The following is a 22,074-nucleotide window of genomic DNA, read 5'->3' as shown; positions in this document are numbered from 1 at the left end:
AGACTTGATTAACAATATGCTTATTTTCAAAGTATGTTTCAGAGGATATGCCACTGCAGTCTCTCCTATTTAAGTTGCTTTATAATGAAGACTTAGAAAAGCACTTTTGTTAAAATCCCCTGGATCCACCTTAAACTGGTGACAATATACTGTTCTCTGGCGAATTGTTAAAGTAGACATCTCATCTTGAAAAATTAAAAATCTAAGACAGACTTGTGTATACAGAGATGATGACAGGAAGGAAGTGATGAACTTTTACAAAATGGGATACGATGCTATCCAGAAATTAATTTGGATTAATATTTACATTTAACTGACGATTTGGGCAGGATGACATGGCACTAAACATGTGATGTTGTGTTTAGTTTTCCTTATCATAGTTATCTTTCCATTATAAAAAGTCTCTTATCTTCTTTGTGCAGGTCCTGGGTTTGTATTTAGGGATGTGTACATTGAAAAACACAATAAAGAGATAAGTATGCCTCAGGTTGGGACACATTTCTACCACTGAGTCTGCTCTTTTCCTTAAGTTGAATGAGGTAAATATAGAATATATTAGTTTTTTTTTTAAACCTCAATAAAATGCAAGTTTATTTCTGCTGATTCTCTATATACAACGTGGGTGAGGTGGAGGGTCCCTTTGGGCAGAAGCTTCCACAGTCATGGTGGTAGAGAGAGAGAGAAAACTGGGAATTCGTACCTGGGCTCTTTTTAAATATAAATAGTCTAAACTATTTAAATATAAATAGAAGACTCTTGAGAGTCCCTTGGACTGCAAGGAGATCCAACCAGTCCATTCTGAAGGAGATCAGCCCTGGGATTTCTTTGGATGGAATGATGCTGAAGCTGAAACTCCAGTACTTTGGGCACCTCATGCAAAGAGTTGACTCATTGGAAAAGACTCTGATGCTGGGAGGGATTGGGGGCAGGAGGAGAAGGGGACGACAGAGGATGAGATGGCTGGATGGCATCACTGATTTGATGGATGTGAGACTGAGTGAACTCCGAGAGTTGGTGATGGACAGGGAGGCCTGGCGTGCTGTGATTCATGGGGTCGCAAAGAGTCGGACACGACTGAGTGACTGAACTGAACTGAATTGAAAGAAGGTAGAATGCCAAGGAATAGATGCCTTTGAACTGTGGTGCTGGAGAAGACTCCTGAAAATTCCTTGGACAGCAAGGAGATCAAACCAATCTTAAGGGAGATCAAACCTGAATATTCACTGGAAGGACTGATGCTGATGTGGAAGCTCCAGTATTTTGGTCATCTGATGCAAACAGACAATTCATTGCAAAAGTCCCTGATGCTGGGAAGGATTGAGGGCAGAAGGAGAAGAGGGCATCAGAGGATGAGACGGCTGGCTGGCTTCACTGATGCAATGAACGTGAACTTGGCCAAACTCCGGGAGATGGTGAGGACAGTGAGGCCTGGCGTGCTGCAGTCCATGGGGTCACAGAGTTGGACATGACTGGGCAACTGAACAACACTAATTGATTTATTAATATGATGCCATATTGGTTTCAGGCATACAGCAATGATTCAGTTATGCATATACATATATTCAAAATATCTTAGAATTGAAGTGTTTGAGCTGTACTTCAGTAACAGTTTGGGGATGTTAGGAAAGTGAGTGTCAGTGAGAAACACTTCAGTTCGTCCTATTGCTGATTGCCTTCAACTCGGTGCTGTCAACTACAAATTGGCACTGACTGAGAGCATTGCCAACAACTGGACAATGAATGCATTTGCCAACTGCCTCTAGGGAGATCAAACCCCATGCTGCTATAGTTGTTGACCTTCAACAATCCCTGAGGGAGTTCAGGGTGGAGTGAGGCACTCTGTGCTCCAGGGAGTCCGGTGGGATAGGTCTTTAGATAGTTGGATGTTTTAAGGAACAGATTTTATGATATCAATCCTTGCATCTCCTCCGGTCTAGAAAAGCACTAAATCCCTTACCATCTGAGCCACCAGGGAAGGGTATATTGATGTAAAATTTAATTAAATAAAGGAAATGGCAACCCACTTCAGTACTCTTGCCTGGAAAATCCCATGGACGGAGAAGCCTGGTAAGCTATAGTCCATGGGGTCTCAAAGAGTCAGACACGACTGAGCGACTTCACTTTCAAAGGACACTCCAGGGTTGTTTCTGCAGTTTATCTCAGTAATTTGTCTTATGATGAAGATCAGATGCCTCACACATGTCCTGCAATAAGACTGGAAGAAGACATAATTTAAGGAACTGTCTCCAGCCTTTCTATTGGTACTCTTAACTAGCTCATGCCTGGTGAAATTGAAGGGAAATTGACTCTTGGGTTAACTCCCACTTCCAAATGCCCCTAAGCTGGACTGGTCTATAGAGAGGCCTACTGGATCATGGAAAAAGCAAGAGAGTTCCAGAAAAAACATCTATTTCTGCTTTATTGACTATGCCAAAGCCTTTGACTATGTGGATCACAATAAACTGTGGAAAATTCTGAGAGAGATGGGAATACCAGACCAGCTGACCTGCCTCTTGAGAAATCTATATGCAGGTCAGGAAGCAACAGTTCGAACTGGACATGGAACAACAGACTGGTTCCAAATAGGAAAAGGAGTACGTCAAGGCTATATATTGTCACCCTGCTTATTTAACTTCTATGCAGAGTACATCATGAGAAATGCTGGACTGGAAGAAACACAAGCTGGAATCAAGATTGCCGGGAGAAATATCAATAACCTCAGATATGCAGATGACACCACCCTTATGGCAGAAACTGAAGAGGAACTAAAAAGCCTCTTGATGAAAGTGAAAGAAGAGAGTAAAAAGTTGGCTTAAAGCTCAACATTCAGAAAACGAAGATCATGGCATCCGGTCCCATCACTTCATGGGAAATAGATGGGAAACAGTGGAAACAGTGTCAGACTTTATTTTTGGGGGCTCCAAAATCACTGCAGATGGTGATTGCAGCCATGAAATTAAAGACGTTTACTCCTTGGAAGAAAAGTTATGATCAACCTAGATAGCATATTCAAAAGCAGAGACATCTTTGCCGACTAAGGTCCATCTAGTCAAGGCTATGGTTTCTCTAGTAGTCATGTATGGATGTGGAGAGAGTTGGACTGTAAAGAAGGCTGAGCACCGAAGAATTGATGCTTTTGAACTGTGGTGTTGGAGAAGACTCTTGAGAGTCCCTTGGACTGCAAGGAGATCCAATCAGTCCATCCTGAAGGAGATCAGCCCTGGGATTTCTTTGGAAGGAATGATGCTAAAGCTGAAACTCCAGTACTTTGGCTACCTCATTGCCAAGAGTTGACTCATTGGAAAAGACTCTGATGCTGGGAGGCATTGGGAGCAGGATGAGAAGGGGACGACAGAGGATGAGATGGCTGGATGGCATCACTGACTCGGTGGACGTGAATCTGAGTGAACTCCGGGAGTTGGTAATGGACAGGGAGGCCTGGCGTGCTGCGATTCATGGGGTCACAGAGTCGGACACAGCTGAGCGACTTTCACTTTCTTTTGGGCTTCTCTGATGGCCCAGATGGTAAAGCATTTGCCTACAATGTAGGAGACCCGGGTTCAATCCCTGGGTCAGGAAGATCTCCTGGAGAAGGAAATGGCAACCCACTCCAGTATTCTTGCCTGGAAAATCCCATGGACGGAGAAGCCTGGTAGGCTATGGCCCATGGGGTCGCAAAGAGTCAGACACGACTGAGCAACTTCACTTTCACCTTCAGGTATCAGTTCAGTTCAGTTCAGTTCAGTCACTCAGTCGTGTCCGACTCTTTGCAACCCCATGAACCACAGCACGGTTCATCACCAACTGCTGGAGTTTACCCAAACTCACGTCCATTGAGTCGGTGATGCCATCTAACCATCTTATCCTCTGGCATCCCCTTCTCCTCCTGCCTTCAATCTTTCCCACATCAGGATCTTTTCAAATGAGTCACCTCTTTGCATCAGGTGGCCAAAATATTGGAGTTTCAGCTTTAGCACCAGTCCTTCCAATGAACACCCAGGAGTGATTTCTTTAGGATGGACCAGTTGGATCTCCTTGCAGTCCAAGGGACTCTCAAGAGTCTTCTCCAACACCACAGTTCAAAAGCATCAATTTGCTCAGCTTTCTTTAAAGCAATAAAGTCAATAAAGCAGAAATAGATGAACTCTCGCTTTTTCAGTGATCCAGTGGATGTTGGCAATTTGATCTCTGGTTTATCTGCCTTTTCTAAATCCAGCTTGAACATCTGGAAGTTCATGGTTCATGTATTGGTGAAGCCTGGCTTGGAGAATTTTGAGCATTACTTTACTAGTGTGTGAGATGAGTGCAATTGTGCCACAGTTTGAGCATTCTTTGGCATTGCCTTTCTTTGGGGTTGGAATTAAAACTGACCTTTTCCAGTCCTGTGGCCCCTCCTGAGTTTTCCAAATTTGCTGACCTATTGAGTGCAGCACTTTCACAGCATCATCTTTTAGGATCTGAAATAGCTCAACTGGAATTCCATCACCTCTACTAGCTTTGTTCATAGTGATACTTCCTAAGGCCCACTTGCCTTCACATTCCAGGATGTTGGGCTCTAGGTGAGTGATCACACCATCATGATTATCTGGGTAGTGAAGATCTTTTTGTATAGTTCTTCTTTGTATTCTTGCCACCTCTTCTTAATATCTTCTGCTTCTGTTAGGTCCCTACCATTTCTGTCCTTTATTGAGCCCATCTTTGCATGAAATGTCCCCTTGGTATCTCTGATTTTCTTGAAGAGATCTCTAGTCTTTCCTATTGTATTGTTTTCCTCTATTTCTTTGCATTGATCACTGAGAATGGCTTTCTTATCTCTCCTTGCTATTCTTTGGAACTCTGCATTCAGATGGGTATATCATTCCTTTTCTACTTTGCTTTTCACCTCTCTTCTTTTCACAGCTATTTGTAAGGCTTCCTCAGACAGCCATTTTGCTTTATTTATTTTTCTTGGGGATGGTCTTGATCCCTGTCTTCTGTATAATGTCACGAACCTCCATCCATAGTTTTTCAGGTACTCTATCAGATCTAGTCCCTTAAATCTATTTCTCACTTCCACTGTATAGTCATAAGGGATTTGATTTAGATCATACCTGAGTGGTCTAGTGGTTTTCCCCACTTTCTTCAATTTAAGTCTCACTTTGGCAATAAGAAGTTCATGATCTGAGCCACAGTCAGCTTCTGGTCTTGTTTTTGCCGACTGTTTAGAGCTTCTCTATCTTCGGCTGCAAAGAATATAATCCATCTGATTTCGATGTTGACCATCTGGTGATGTCCATGTGTAGAGTCTTGTGTTCTTGGAAGAGGGTGTTTGCTATGACCAGTGCATTCTCTTGGCAAAACACTATTAGCCTTTGCCCTGGTTCATTCTGTACTCCAAGGCAAAATTTGTCTGTTACTCTAGGCATTTCTTGACTTCCTACTTTTGCATTCCAGTCCCTTATAATGAAAAGGGCATCTTTTTGGGGTATTAGTTCTAAAAGGTCCTATAGGCCTTCATAGAACTGTTGAACTTCAGCTTCTTCAGCGTTACTGGTCGGGGCATAGACTTGGATTACTGAGATATTGAATGGTTTGCCATACTTTCAGGTATTAAAAGATGCAATGAGAGGGAATACTCTCCTGGACCATAACTAGAATACAGGTGTCTAGAGGTCTTTGACTATTAAGACCTAGTCCAGTAATAGCACATTGAGTGTTTTATCAACAAAAACCTTCCTCAGAACTGGGAACAAGCATTCCCAGAAACACGGGACAAAATGGTCATGAAATGCTCCCCAAAGTATGGTCGGATTTATGGCCACAAGAGGGCTGTGTCAACTACAAATTGGCACTTACCAAGAGCATTGACAACAACTGAACAACGAAGGCCTTTGCCATCTGCCTCTATGGAGATTGAACCCCATGCTGCTATAGCTGTTGACCTTCAGCAACCCCTGAGGGAGTTCAGGGTGGAGTGAGGCACTCTGTGCTCCAGGAAATCTGGTGGGACAGGTCTTTAGATAGTTGGATGCTTTTAGGAACATATTTTATGATCTCAATCTTGCATCTCCTATATCTAGGTGAAAGTGAAAGTCGCTTAGTCATGTCCAACAGTTTGCTACCCCATGGACTGTGCAGTCCTGGAATTCTCCAGGCCAGAATACTGGAGTGGTTAGCCTTTACATTCTCCAGGGGATCTTCCCAACCCAGGTATCGAACACACGTCTCCCGCATTGCAGGCAGATTCTTTACCAGCTGAGCCACAAGGGAAGCCCTCATATCTAGAGAAGCAGTAAATCCCTTCATGGTGACATGAGATCCTCATGACAAAAAAAAAAACCTTTTGTAAAATGAGTGCTTCACGGCATTGAACTCCCCCTTCACCAAAACCTTATATATTGACTTTTCCCCACTGCTGCTTAGGAGCAGCCTCTCAGAGCTATCTGAGACGCTGCCTCCTGGACTGCAGTCCTCATATTACCCCAAATAAAACTTAACTCGCAACTCTCAAGTTAGACATCTATTTTTTTAGTCGACAGTGCCCAGCCTGTGATGGCCAGCAGACAGTAGAAACTATCTTTCTAGTTTATTCCTGCAGGTTCAGAATTCCAACAGGCTGAAATGACTATGTTTTCTCCAAGTTCAGTCTGTTGTTAGCCACAATGACCTGACACTGAATTACTGGTGAGAACAGTGAACTTCCTGTGGTGAGCCTTCAAGTGAAGATGACATGTGGGCGGAACTGTAGCTCTGACTGCACATCAGTCTAAGTCAGGGGTGACTGGAGCCATATGGATTCTTAGTCTTTTCCCTGGGTCTACTACCCTCCCCCTACACTTCAGGCCGGCTTTCTGAACCAGTGCACACGTGTGATAACCAGCCCCCTCGAATTTCCTCCCCTGCTCTGGGCTTGTCCTGTGGCCTGTTTGCACAGATGTGTCTGATCACTGGAGCCGTGTGACGAGGGTCACAGTCCAGCATCAAGAGAGGGGTGCTCTCTCATTCTTGACCCTCTGCTGTTAGGACCTTGTTAGGTAGGTAGAATAGGGAAAAGGAGTCCAAAATGGCGGTGGCTAAAAGACAAGGAAGGGAAAAGCCTGCGAAAATAGGACAAAAGAAGGTCTGAGGACCAGAGTGAAGACTTCAGGTAGAACAAACAGCACTCCTGGCTAAGCCCAATTTGCATAAGGCAGGCCCAGGTGGAGGGAAAAACATAAAAGGAGGAGCCAAAGCGCTTTCTCTCTCTCTTCCTCTCCCGCGTGCCTGCGCTCTTTCTCTCTCTCTCCCTCTCTCTCTCCCTCCCTCCCCCACATGCTCCTCCACTCTCTTCCCTTCAAGTCTTTGGGTTGGCATGCCCTCACACTTTGAGGATGGATTCTCCTGCTATCTTCTAAACAAAATAGAGCTGCAACACTGATTTGCCTAAGAGCTATGAAATGGTTTGTCCAAGACCCAAGAGCTGTGACGCGCCGAGGGCTTTAATGTCCGTCGCTCCAAATCTTTGTTTTGATGAGACAAAGAACCGAGGAACATACGCTCACATGACAGACTTGAAAGCTGCAGGGCCTGGAGTCCAGCTAATGACCAACTCTCTTAGTTTAGGAGCCTGGGATCCCTAAAGGAGTAGACTCCTCCAAGGTCCTGCTCCTCTGACTGGCAGAACCTGGAAGGGCACTAAAGTTCCCCTGACCTCAGGTCAGAGTTCTAGCAGCAACACCCAGGGCACTCACCTCCCACCACTTTCCTATGGTCTTGTCACTTGGGCATATAAAACTGATATTGCCTGGGTGACTTCAGAATGAGGAGCACAGTATGGCCGTGGAGTTGCTGGGGAAAGACAATGACAAAAGACCCATCCCCTGTACAGTGTAGGGGTGGGAGAGAGAGATAGAAAAACAGAGAGAGTGAAGGAGAGAGAGACCAATTGAGGCAGAGGGTTTATTATAGAGCAAGCATGAATAGATTGCAAAGTCAGATGAGACTTTCATGCAAACGTGTATGGGAAAGTAGAACAATTAAAGCTTTTCTTATCTCCTTGAGAGACAAGTGGCTGCCTCTGGGATGTCTCTGGCATACCTCAGGAGTTAATTTTGGAGGTGAATGTGTTTACAGTTCCAGGGGTTACAAGCCTTTGACCTTGGAGCTATAACATTGAGATGTCAGTCTCTTACTGAGCCTCCTGCTTACAAGGAGATACCCTGAGGAGGGGAGAAGGGAAGACAGCTGCCTTCCTCCCCTCACTGAACAGAGTCCATCATTTAACCCTATCATGTCTGTGTTAGTTTCTGATTGCTGCTGTAACAAATTACTACAGTGGTTTAAACCATACAAATGTATTGTCTTACAGTGTGGAGGTCAGAGTCTAAAATGGGCGGGCAGGGCTGTGCTCTCTCTGGAGGCTGCAGGGGGCAACCTGTCCCTTGCCCTCTCCAGTCGCCAGAGCCCACCCGCATTCTTTGTTCATGGCCCCCTTTCCTCCTTCAAGGTCAGCAGCACAGCATCTTCAAATCTCTTTCTCCCCGTTGTTCGCCTTCCGTCATGTCGCTCCCTCTGTCTGTAGTCAGCTCCTGCTCTGTCTCCTCGTATGAGGACCCTGATGACTGCATGGGGCTAATCCAGGTACTGCAGGGTCAAGTCCCTACAAGATCCTACCTTAATCATGCCTGCCCCCTGAGATAACAAAGTCACACGTCCCAGGGATTACGATGCCTTTGGGTCATGACTCAACCTTCCACATTCCCCAGGCTTAGAGCTCTGCTGGATTGCACTGAGGCCTGATATGGGCCTCACCCCAGTGTCACTGCCCCAACAGAGGTGATAGTTTGGGCTGTGTGAACACTTGTGAGGACAGGTATCTTTTGTCCATCCTTGTAGGCAAAGAGGAAACATGGCTATGAGGTTTCACATTTGGGGCTGAAGCTTAATAGCGTGATAATAATTAAAACATTTAAAAATGTTTTAATCTCTTGCTGGAGTGCATGTATACTAAGTTGCTTCAGTCCTGTTCAACTCTTTGCGATCCTATGGACTGCAGCCCCCCAGGCTCCTCAGTGCATGGGATTCTCCAGAAAAGAATACTAGAATGGGTTGCCATGCCTTCCTCCTGGGGATCTTCCCAGCCCAAGGATGGATTTTGAATCTCTTATGTCTCCTGCACTGGCAGACAGGTTCTTTACCACTAGTGCCACCTGGGAAGCTTGCTGGAGTAGCATTGGAAAGTTCTCTGAACCTCCATGGAGAGAAGGATGCAGCCAAAGGAAACATTCTGCACTTCAGGCACTCAGACTCCTGTTTCATGGACTTTGTCTCTTGGAGAATTAAGCGGTCATTTCTAAGGGTATCATAACCAGGGCTGCCATGAATTATTCAGTGTTTGATTTCTGCCTCTGTGTAACAGAAACGTGGCTCTTGCTTTCACTGAGGAAAATGGTTGCTGTGCAGAGATTGTCCAGAAGAAGGAGCCAAAGACTTTGAAATGTGCCAGGAGCCCTGAGCTGATTCTAGGGAGCAAGATGCAGCAGCCCCACAAGGGATCAAGCGATGCCTAACTAGTTGCTATGGTGCCCCCTGCTCACATACTGCCCCATGTGCTTCCCTGCAAATCAGTCATGCAGGGCCTGGGACACGAGGGCCCCACCTTCTCCCCACTTCGGGATCCTTGCTTTGGTTCATCAGGATAATATAAATTATGAATACTTGCTTTAAAAAAATTGTAAAAGAAATATACACATTGACAATTCAAAATAGCAATTAGTAGTGCCGAAAGCCCTACTGTAGCCTGCCAGGCTCCTATGTGGAATTCTCCAAGTAAGAATACCGAAATGGGTAGCCATTCCCTTCTCCAGGGAATTTTCCCAACCCAGGGATCAAACCCAGGTCTCCTGCCTTGCAGGCAGATTCTTTACCATCTGAGCCACCTGGGAAGCCATTTAAAAAATTGTAAACGAAATATACACATTGAAAATTCAAAATTGCAATTAGTAGTGCCGAAAGCTAAAGATCTTATTATCTTCCCATAGACATAAATACTATTATCAATTTGGTCAATAGACTTCCAAACATTACCTATTTACATTCTTTATTTGAATTGCTCACACTCACCATTTGTTTGGAACTCACAGCCTGTGTTGACTCATCAGGGTATGTTTGTGTGTTGCCCTCTCCCAGCATCATCTTTCAAGTTTGCTTCTTCGATTATGGGGTTTTGGTTGTGGGATGTGGAGAGGTGCAAAGAAGATAAAGAATTATAAGAGTGGACGTAGACGCTGATGTGGAGAAGGCGATGGCACCCCACTCCAGTACTCTTGCCTGGAAAATCCCATGGACAGAGGAGCCTGGTGGGCTGCGGTCCATGGGGTCGCGAAGAGTCAGACATGACTGAGCGACTTCCCTTTCACTTTTCACTTTCATGCACTGGAGAAGGAAATGGCAACCCACTCCAGTGTTCTTGCCTGGAGAATCCTAGGGACGGGGGAGCCTGGTGGGCTGCCGTCTCTGGGGTCACACAGAGTCGGACACGACTGAAGTGACTTAGCAGCAGCAGCAAACACTGATGAGGAAGAGAAGAAAGCAGTGCATCCCAGTTCAGGGAAACATGGGGCTCCTCTCTGTTCTTGTTTTTATTCTCCAAAGCCAACCCAAACTGTAATAGAAATGACCTTCTGCTCGAGGACCCCTGTGATCAAAATACCAGGTGACCTTGTGTGTTGAGGGTTGGCAGAACCCTCTCCTTTGAGGGCACATTTGACCTCAGGCTGACCTTGTAGTTTTGTTCCCCTGAACCCTGAGAAAGGGGGCTGGTGGCTGAGCCACCAGGCAGTACCAACTGTGGTGAGATAACCCTGACCATGTAAATTGCATGTGACTTTGGGGCTCCAAGAGTATATGGGAATGTCTGGTGGGAAGCTGTGGTTCTCCAACTGAGGTGACTCATTACTGGGATTGGCGACAGTAGAGAGCTGGGCTCCTGTGGGGCTGGGGTTTCTGAGTGCCCAGGTGGACCTGCTGTCACCTTTTTCACCTGTGCTGTGTCTGGGGCACTGGACTGCAGCAAGGACTGACCCTGAAAGAGGTCCTGGGTGCTGCTCTGCCTGCTTGTGACACTTCCTGGTCCAGGTCCTTTTCCATGAGTCTAGTGCCCAAGAGGACCCAGATTATCCTATAAGTAATAAGATCTCAAGACAGTGAAAAGATTGTTAGAACGTGGGTGGTAAGTTCAGGGTTCGCTAAAGTGGTGGCTGCTGCTGTTCCCCAAAGTGGTGGCTGCAGTGGTGTCTGCTCTCCAGAGCCACAGGAGAGTGGGCTCTCTGGCCAGTTGTTGGGACGTGAGCCAAGGGAATTAGAGAGGATGGAGGGACTTGATTCCCCAAACAAAAGCTGTAGAAAAACCAGGGGTCCAGAGCATTACACCTCTCCTTTAGATGTGTGAAAGGATTTTAATGTGAAATGGAGCTGGAGGATATGAAATGGAGCTGGAGGATATGAAATGGAGAATCACAGGCATGTACCCTCAGAAGAATGGAGAGACTGATTTCCTGTCAATGCCTGATTACAGAACACCTAGAAATACCTCAGAGAAGGCAATGGCACCTCACTCCAGTACACTTGCCTGGAAAATCCCATGGATGGAGGAGCCTGGTAGGCTGCAGTCCATGGGGTCGCTGAGAGTTGGACACGACTCAGTGACTTCACTTTCACTTTTCACTTGCATGCATTGGAGAAGGAAATGGCAACCCACTCCAGTGTTCTTGCCTGGAGAATCCCAGGGGCAGTGGAGCCTGATGGGCTGCTGTCTATGGGGTTGCACAGAGTCGGACACGACTGAAGCAACTTAGCAGCAGCAGCAGCAGCAGCAGCAGCAGAGATACCTCTTGATCAATGAACATTCACCAAGGATCTCTTCCCATCCTCAAGCCAAGGAACTTACTGCTTAGATTCTGCATGGACGTACCCCTCTTTGCACTTCAGGCCCATAAATACAGCAAACCCCAAGCCCTCAGTGGACTCACTTGTAGCACTAATGCATGCATTTCCTAAATTATAATTCTGCTAAACCAGAACAAGACTCAGTTTCTTCTCAATTGAACCTGCCTCAATTTACCTCTTTATTCAGGTTGACAGTCTTCACCTCATCTCATAAGCTTATATTAATCTTTCTTTCCTCTGAATTATCTACCCAATGACTCAACCTTAGTCTGGGCAATATGGTCGTGACCTCTTATAGGGTCGGAACACATTATCTTTTAAAGGTTTAAAAGACCCTCTGCACACTACTATACTTAAAATAGATAATCAATAAGGACTTACTCTATAGCACAGGGAATTCTGCTCAATATTTTATAATAAACTACATGGGGCAAGATTTTGAAAAATAATAGATACATGTGTATGTATAACTGAATCACTTGCTGTACACCTGAAACTGACACAACATTGTTAATCAACTATGTCCCAATACAAAATTAAAAAAGAAAAAGACTTTTTGAGCAATTTTAGCATCCAGAAAATGGTTAATTGATGCTTAAAATGATTAGTCTTTTGCAGTTTATGCTTTTGTTTTGTTTCTCCAGACAGCCCCCTTCACCCTGGCTTGCCAGCTGACATTGTGGTAACTAAGATTTCAGGAGTAGGCATGCCAACTTCCCTTTCTAATACTGCTTTCAGATTTTGTTTCCATGAATGGTTTTACTTTTCATGAATGCGTTTTCTCGCGGAGAGATTCCTTTCTGAAATGATACCTACATTCTGGGACAATGAAGCTCCATGTCTATTCAACAAAGCATCTCCTATTTCTTTTCTAAAACTCCACTCTTGTGCCAAGACCCCATTAATCATCGAACAAGTAGTACATAAAGTCCTGGTTGAACAATTGTCATCTAATCCTTCTCAAAAGTGAACTGGGAGAAACCAAATCGTGTGGTAAGATGAATCAAGTTTTTAGTTCTGAATGAATTGGCAGTCCTTTTTAAATTTAATTTAATTTTATTTTAGTTTTTTTTATTTTTTTAATTTTAAAATCTTTAATTCTTACATGCTTTCCCAAACATGAACCCCCCTCCCACCTCCCTCCCCATAACATCTCTCTGGGTCATCCCCATGCACCAGCCCCAAGCATGCTGTATCCTGCGTCAGACATAGACTGGCGATTCAATTCTTACATGATAGTATACATGATAGAATGCCATTCTCCCAAATCATCCCACCCTCTCCCTCTCCCTCTCCCTCTGAGTCTAAAAGTCCGTTATACACAGCTGTGTCATTTTTCCTGTCTTGCATACAGGGTCATCATTGCCATCTTTCTAAATTCCATATATATGTGTTAGTATACTGTATTGGTGTTTTTCTTTCTGGCTTACTTCACTCTGTATAATCGGCTCCAGTTTCATCCATCTCATCAGAACTGATTCAAATGAATTCTTTTTCATGGCTGAGTAATACTCCATTGTGTATATGTACCACAGCTTTCTTATCCATTCATCTGCTGATGGACATCTAGGTTGTTTCCATGTCCTGGCTATTATAAACAGTGCTGCGATGAACATTGGGGTACATGTGTCTCTTTCAATTCTGGTTTCCTTGGTGTGTATGCCCAGCAGTGGGATTGCTGGGTCATGAGGTAGTTCTATTTGCAATTTTTAAGGAATCTCCACACTGTTCTCCATAGTGGCTGTACTAGCAGTCCTTTTAAAAATGACTTTGTTTTCAACTGGGAACATTAGAGAAATGTATTAGGATTTTTTTTTTTTTTTGCATGAACTTGGTAAAATCTTGATTTTTGAGGTGACCTTTTATTTTTGTTTTGCAACCAAACAATTTATTATACCTCTATAATTCTTAAAATTGCATATTATTTGCTCCAAGTGGTTTTGGAAATGGGCCTTATATTATTATTATTTTATCCATATAAAAATAGGAAAGCTAGATGACTATAAATGGGATTTCCAGTCATGCCATCTTCATTAAAAATACAGCTACCTATTTATCAGACCTGATCCACTCAACACATTTCTAATCGCTATTGTTCCCTCTTGTTCCATTTATTACTGGCCTAGGAAAGCATAAGGCTCAATATTTTGTAAACACAGTAGAAATCCCTAAAAGAGAAAAGCTCAGAACTAATTTTAGAATAGGAAGAAAACCACCATGTGCTTGCTCTTAGGTTCCTGGATTGCATGGCTGAGTTAATTCCATAAGTAAACAGCCTCCCCACATTTTCAGATAATGTTATCAACTGAATTCAGTTCAGCACAATACTCATGTCCTGAGTTGGTGAGCTTGGGGGAGGGCATTTGCTACGGTGGCCTGAGATGGTGAGTCAGGGTTCAGAGCCCAGCTGCCTGTAGCCTTGCCCTCACGCCAATTCATTCTCCAGTGCCCAGTTTCTTCACATGTAAAGTGGAGATTGTATAGAGCTTCTCCATCTTTGGCTGCAAAGAATATAATCAATCTAATTTCGGTATTGACCATCTGGTGATGTCCATGTGTAGCATCTTAAATTCAGACTCAATTTGAAGAAAGTAGGGAAAACCACTCAACCATTCAGGTATGACTTAACCCAAATGCCTTACAATTATACAATGGAAGTTAGAAATAGATTCAAGGGATTAGATCTGATAGAGTGCCTGATGAACTATGGACGGAGGTTCGTGACATTGTACAGGAGACAGGGATCAAGACCATCCCCAAGAAAAATAAACGCAAAAAAGCAAAATGGCTGTTTGAGGAGGCCTTACAAATAGCTGAGAAAAGAGAAGTAAAAGGCAAAGGAGAAAAGGAAAGATATACCCATTTGAATGCAGAGTTCCAAAAAATAGCAGAGATAAAAAAGCCTTCCTCAGTGATCAATGCAAAGAAATAGACGAAAACAATAGAAGGGAAAGACTAGAGATATCTTCAAGAAAATTGGAGATACCAAGGAATATTTCATGCAAAGATGGGCTCAATAAAGGACAGAAATGGTCAGGACCTAACAGAAGTAGAATATATTAAGAAGAGGTGGCAAGAATACACAGAAGAACTATACAAAAAAAGATCTTCATGACCCGGATAATCACGATGGTGTGATCACTCACCTAGAGCCAGACATCTTGGAATTTAAAGACAAGTGGGCCTTAGGAAGCATCACTACAAACAAAACTAGTGGAGTTGATGGAATTCCAGTTGAGATATTTCAAGTCCTAAAAGATGATGCTGTGAAAGTGCTGCACTCAATGTGCCAGCAAATTTGGAAAACTCAGGAGGGGCCACAGGACTGGAAAAGGTCAGTTTTCATTCCAATCCCTAAGAAAGGCAATGCCAAAGAATGCTCAAACTACCACACAATTGCACTCATCTCACACACTAGCAAAGTAATGCTCAAAATTCTCCAAGCCAGGCTTCAGCAATACGTGAACCATGAACTTCCAGATGTTCAAGCTGGTTTTAGAAAAGGCAGAGGAACTAGATATCAAATTGCCAACATCCGCTGGATCATAGAAAAAGCAAGAGAGTTCCAGAAAAACATCTATTTCTGCTTTATTGACTATGCCAAAGCCTTTGACTGTGTGGATCACAATAAACTGTGGAAAATTCTGAAAGAGATGGGAATACCAGATCACCTGACCTGCCTCTTGAGAAACCTGTATGCAGGTGAGGAGGCAACAGTTTGAACTGGACATGTAACAACAGACTGGTTCCCAATAGGAAAAGGAGTATGTCAAGGCTGGGGTGGTGTGGGTGAGGGATGCAGTAGGAGGTGAGAGAGAGGAATGGGGCCTGAGAGCCAAGGCAGGGAGTTGCAACCTTATTTTAAGTAGAAATGAGAAGGCACTGGGGGTGATGAGGAGGGAACTGGCATGACTCCTGCTCTAAAGCAAATATTTAGACAGCTACATGGAGAGTAACATAGAGCACACAGGGTGGGAGCCGAGACTAGTCTGGAGGTCCAGGGAAGAAGGACCCGGGGGCAGCAGTGGGATACCTACCAGGTGCCAGGCCCTGCCTGGGGCATGGACTGGGATACTGAAACAAGAAAGACAGGGTCCCTGTCCTCAAGGAGCAACTAGCCTGTGTGTGTGTGTGTGTGTGTGTGTGTGTGTGTGTGTGTGTGTGAAGTGTGTATACATGTGTTGTGTGTGTCTCTGTATTGTGCCTGTGTGTGTGAAGTATGGTATACATACGTTGTTTGTGTGTCTGTGTGTGTGTGAGGTGTGGTATATATGTGTTGTGTGTGTGGCTGTATATTGTGCCTGTGTGTGTGTGTGAAGTGTGGTATACCTGTGTTGTTTGTATGTCTCTGTGTGTGTGTGAGGTGTGGTATATATATGTTGTGTGTGTGTCTGTGTAGTGTGTGTGTATGTATGTTATGTGAGAATGCTGTGGACCTGGCTGTTTGTCCTATGATTAGGTCGTGTTAGTGACATACTGATAGGCAAGGACCAGAGATGCTGGAACATCCCACCCAATGAAGACAGCATCAATACAAAATGCCTGTGGTACCTCTGTAGAGAAACACCATATCAAATTACGACCCAGCTTAATAATTACAAATAGTACTCTTTCCCTCCCTAATTTTGCATCATAAGCATTTCACCAAATCATTAAAGTTTTTCTTTAATAAGAACTCTTGCTCATAAGTTTTTGCCTACATCTCTCCACTTTCAAACTTAAAAAATACAATTTTTTTCCTGTGTCATTCAGTTCACCTAATGAGCCTACAAAGTAGACGACTGAACTGGGTTGGGAGAAGAGCAAAGCGAGGTTCAGAACTGATCAAGCAGGCTCAGAGGTCAGAGGTCTTACCTGAGTTATTTTTCCACTTTTCCCAAGCGCCTCCTATGGCACTGGGAAATCAGAGAGTTTGTCAGTGACTTGGAAGGAGCCAGGTCCCAACCATGATCTTTGAGTTGGATCAAGTCATTCAGATCTATGGTTGATTTAAACCTTGGAATCAAGAACCAGAAAGACTTCAAGAACTCAGATTCTTGATTGCAAAGTCAAAGATTCCCAGACTTCAGAGCGTTACACTTAGGGAACACCAAAGCTTTAGAATCACACACTTCCAGAACTAGAACTAGAATGGCCCAGTCCTCTGGAAATGAAGCATAGTGGGCCAAGGGGACCTTTGCCTAGGGACCCCTCAACTGGAGACACACCTCCCTTCTTTGCTCCTCTGTCCTTCTCCCCTTCCTCCTCCTCCCTATTCTCATCCCCTCCAACTCCCCCACATCCCCTTACTTTCCTCGTTGAGCATCCCCCAGCCAGGTATCCAGCAGGATGAGTTACTGGGGAGCTTCATGCCAGGGACTGGGAGGCAGGCAGGGATGATGTAGGTGAAACTCCCAGGAAAGAGCAGCTGCAACATGGCAATATCACTTACTAAGGGATGTAACTTCTCAAAGTCTGGGTGTGTGATAATCTGGCTCACAAACACCTCTTGGGTGTGCTGGTTATGCTGGTACAGCTGGGTGCTTCCTAATAGAACCTGGTAATTCTCCGGGGCTTTGGATTTCCTGGGGAAGGAAAGGCGCACTATCACCATCATCTCCATGTGGGGACTAGCTCTTTCCCTGCATCCTCATCTAACTGCCCACAGCCCTGTGGAACCCTCCACTCCACGTGATGCCAGACAGCTTCTGTCTCCCCATTTCTAATGCTCAGGAGGCCTTCTTTCTTGAGGCTAATTGATACCCTACTTATAATTTCAAACATATGGCTGGCTTCTCCGTCACACACTAGAATTGGAGAAGCACTGAATCCTTGTTCTGGAAAGCTCTTCTGTGGGGTCATCAAATGAAGACATTTTGATTGTACACAGCAGGCATTCTGGCTCAGTGCCAGCTCTAACTTTACCCTTCCCAAGACTCCATCAACCCACCTTCTGGCCCCACACTCTTCCTGACCATCCCCTTTTTTCAACATCTACCTGTCAAAAGCCTGGTTCTCCACTGAGTTATAAGGACTTGCAAAAGATTCGTTAAATAAATGAGCAAATGAAGGCAGGAAACAGAATCTTGCCTTGTTCACCCAAAAGAGGTGCTGAATCTTCCCCCCTCCCTCACTGTCTTCACAGCTCATCTACTTGGAGACCCTCTCTCATGTTCCCCTCACCCAACCCTTCCCCTCCAGCAAGCCCTCCCTTTCCACACATCTTCTCCCGAACCCCCACCCTATCTGCTCTGCCCTTCTCATCCATGCTGGGCTTTCCCTTCTGACAGGATGGAGACATGGTGAGGCGGGATTTGCCACCCCTGATGCCACAGAGGGGCTTGCATGGAGCATGGCACAGAGTGGGTGCTGATAGACTCTGAGCCCTCAAAGCTCCAGTGCCCAGACGTGGGCTTGATGCCTGAACTCCCTGGTGACCCCTCCTCATCCGTTCAGAAGCCAGTCACTGAGCCAGCCCCACCTGGCTAGGTGAATTAGACTCTGAGCAGTCCTGTCAGTCTCCCAGGGAGCCCACCTCCCCCTTATGCAGCCTGGCACCACGGCTCCCTGCATGCACGCCAGTGACTGTGACTCCTCCTGGGCACAGTTTCGCAGGACTAATAAGAATCTCCCAGCTGCTGGCCACACACACGGTCCCAGGCCTCCATCTAGAGTGTGACAGCTGGATACAAGGGGACACTGAGAAGGTGTGAGCTGAGATGGGTCCACACCAAATGGTAGCGAGGACTGACACTGCCGCTCTCCTGAGGCACAAAAGTGTTGGGGAACAGATACAGGGGCCGAGGGCAGAGCACGAGGAGGATCTGGGCAGGTGAGGAGGAGGACAGTCCAGGTGGAGGGTACACAGGCCAAAGCAGAAACGACATGCCCCTGAAGGCCACAGACTGCCCAGAGGAAAGTCCAGAGGAGCTGACATGGGACACCATCCCCCTTTTCTCATCTTCCTCTGCATCCCCCTCCTCTGCCAGCACCTGTGCTGGCAGCCTAGGCTATAGACTCATTTGAGAAAGCAGTGGGTGGTAGAAAGGAGTCAGCTGGAGTTAATGAGGACAGCCTCACAGACATGCAAGCCCTGGGACCGCAGGCTGGCCTGCCACGGCCACTGGCCAGCCTCCACGTCCCGGCCACCATAGATCCTCCCATCACTTTGGATTTCCCGCCCACCGTGGAGACTCCCCTGCCGCCTATAATAGAGACACTAGTGGTACTCCAAATGTTGCATAGGAAGGCCTCCCTTTCACATATGGGAAAAGCAAGGCCTGGCCTCTGGCAGCCTAGCCAAAATGACAGGGCTACCTGGACTCTGCCTTCACTGGCTGCCATGAGGACTGGACAGCAGAGCACAACACATCAAGCCCTGTGGGGAAGAGGACCCAGGGGTCTGGGGGGGGACCAGCTCACAGGAGCATCTCCAGGCATATGGACATCCTTGAGCAAGGCTGCCAAGCGCTGGGCATGGCACAGACCTCATCTCCCTCACCTAGCACGCATCAATGCCTTGTCTTGTAGATCAAAGAACTAAAAGTGTCGGAAATTGCCAACATTATTTTCTCAAGATCATGGCTTCTAGGGGCCTGTGCTCCCTCCACTCTACCCCATGTCTTAGGGAGGGAGACTTGCAGGCAGAAGTTGTGGTGCTGTGTGATCTGGGACAGTTCACTCCCCTCTCTGACTCTGCAGGCGTCTCCATTTCTAAAAGAAGAAGGAGTGGGCTAATGGGGACAGCCCTGGTTCTAGGACTCACACTCGGGAGGGCAGGAGTGTGCCCAGGCCCCCTGAGACCAGACATCCGGTCTAGGGCCTGGGCTCCCAGGGCCTCAGTGAAGGGAAATGACACCCCTGGGTCCCTGGACTCAGGCCTGTTCACTCAGTAGTCCTAGAACTTTCCTCCACCCAGCCTCCAACCTCCAGGGCAGACCCTACTAGTCCCCACTCCCACAGCCCCTCAAAGGGATTGGGTCTCTTCCCACCAGAGGCCTCACAGTGGAGGGCCTGACCCACCTGTGTGGAGGGGATCTTTAGGCTATCTGGTAGGAGGGAAGGGCGGAGAAAAGATGATACTTAGTGGCTCAGGGCACACAGGCCCTGATCACAGCTGTCCACCCTCCAGCCATGTAGGCTAGGGGATCTTGGCCCGAATGGAGGCCTCAATGCACCTGTAGTTCCCAGAGCCAACCGCTGTGCTCGCCAAGTTGGAGTGCTGCCCCTCAACGCGCCCCCATCGCCTGCAGTCGGGCCGGGGCGGCTTTGGCTGGGGACCCTCGCAGCTCCCGGGTGGCCACGTTCAGCAGCATCAGCCAGAGAAGAGCCGCGGGCGGGCCTAGGCCTTGGGGGGTCCCCACCTCCCCGCCCATTGCCAGGGTTGCTGACCCCAGCCTGACCCCACCCTGCTCTGGCCCCGCCCCAGACCAACCCCAATCCCACCCTGATTCTCTTAATAACTTTTTAAACAATTCTACTTCGAGACATTACTTCACCAACAAAGGTCCGTCTAGTCAAGGTTATGGTTTTTCCAGTGGTCATGTATGGATGTGAGAGTTGGACTGTGAAGAAAGCTGAGCGCCGAAGAATTGATGCTTTTGAACTGTGGTGTTGGAGAAGACTCTTGAGAGTCCCTTGGACTGCAAGGAGATCCAACCAGCCCATTCTGAAGGAGATCGGCCCTGGGATTTCTTTGGAAGGAATGATGCTAAAGCTGAAACTCCAGTACTTTGGCCACCTCATGTGAAGAGTTGACTCATTGGAAAAGACTCTGATGCTGGGAGGGATTGGGAGCAGGAGGAGAAGGGGATGACAGACGATGAGATGGCTGGATGGCATTACTGACTCGATGGACGTGAGTCTGAGTGAACTCCAGGAGATCGTGATGGACAGGGAGGCCTGGTGTGGGGTGATTCATGGGGTTGCAAAGAGTCGGACATGACTGAGCAACTGAACTGAACTGAATGTCAAGATTCACCTGGTGAGGTTTGCAAATCAGTGCCCACTAGAGCCCATCTACCATGCAGGGAAGAGGCAGCTCCCACCATCTACCCAGCTCCTCTGACCAAGCAGCCCCTACCTTGGGCTACTACCATTTCTCCAGGCTCAGTGACCTCAGTTTCCATTCCCTCATGCTCATCCCTGAGTACATCTCCATCACCAGAGCTTTTCTTTCCCTGGACAGCCTTTCAACCTGGCCACTTATACTTTCCCCCTCCCCACCAAGCCCCCTTTATGTGAGAGCCTGCCCTCCACCTCTGACACCCTCCTCTGCCCCACCACCATAAGGCTCCAAGTTGAGTCTCAATCAGGGTGACTCCACGGCACCCACACTGGGCACCATGTGACACAGGTCATCTCCACACTCCCCTTGGAGATCAGCCATCAAGCTTTGTCTGTGCAAGCAATCCTGTATCAACCTGGCCTGGTTGCAGGAGACAACAAAACCATGGAGCTTCTCCACCTTGACATACTTAGAGTTCCAGCAAGAACACCTTCCCCTCTACCCACCTGAGGCCTCATTTTGGGAGACCCCACAAACAGGCAGGTAGCCTCTCTTTTGTCAGTGCGGATGTTGAGAAGATACTGGAGATACTAATCACCAAGAGAGTAGAACTGAAGATTTGGAAGAAGAAAGAAAAAGAGGATGAGGGAGGCTACCAGGTGACTTCACTGGGAAAGAGGATCAAGTCACTCAGTGACAAGGAAGATACCTTGGGTCGCCAAAACTTCTGGAGCATAAAAAGCAAACGAGAACAGCTGCATGGTCCCAAGAAGCCCTGATATCGTGACACTTTGAGGGATCATCTACAGAAGACATGCAGCCAGCTCTTCTGGGGTCTCCTCTCTGTGCACAGTGAGAGTCTGGTGGCTACTGTCACAGTACCTGGGCCCCCTCTTGGGTTATGCCCTGTTTTATTCAGTGAGCATTCTAAGGCTGAACCATTCCAAATTCAAGATAAATTAACTTCACAACTGTCACTGTTCCAACCATGCCCCAGGTGCAACCATCACCTCTAGGTCACCTCTAGGGTCACATGGAGACTCACGCCCACCCCCCAACTCTTGGCTCCAACCATGCCTCACTTTCAGCCACCACACTGGGCTCGCATGGAGACCCAGGCTCCACCCCAAACCTTGACTCCAGTCATGCAGCAGTTTCAACCACCACCTCAGACTCACCTGGAG

General features: G+C 46.5%; 1 pseudogene; it reads right to left on the bottom strand.

Annotated features, from left to right (window-relative positions):
• Nucleotides 1-21,651, bottom strand: part of LOC101102295 (putative serine protease 47) — a 38,574-nt pseudogene extending 16,923 nt beyond the window's left edge.
• Nucleotides 21,652-22,074: the final 423 nt, after the last annotated feature.

This window comes from Ovis aries, chromosome 2, assembly GCF_016772045.2.
Source record: "Ovis aries strain OAR_USU_Benz2616 breed Rambouillet chromosome 2, ARS-UI_Ramb_v3.0, whole genome shotgun sequence".
NCBI lineage: Eukaryota > Metazoa > Chordata > Mammalia > Artiodactyla > Bovidae > Ovis > Ovis aries.
This window is presented reverse-complemented; position numbering and strand designations above follow the sequence as displayed.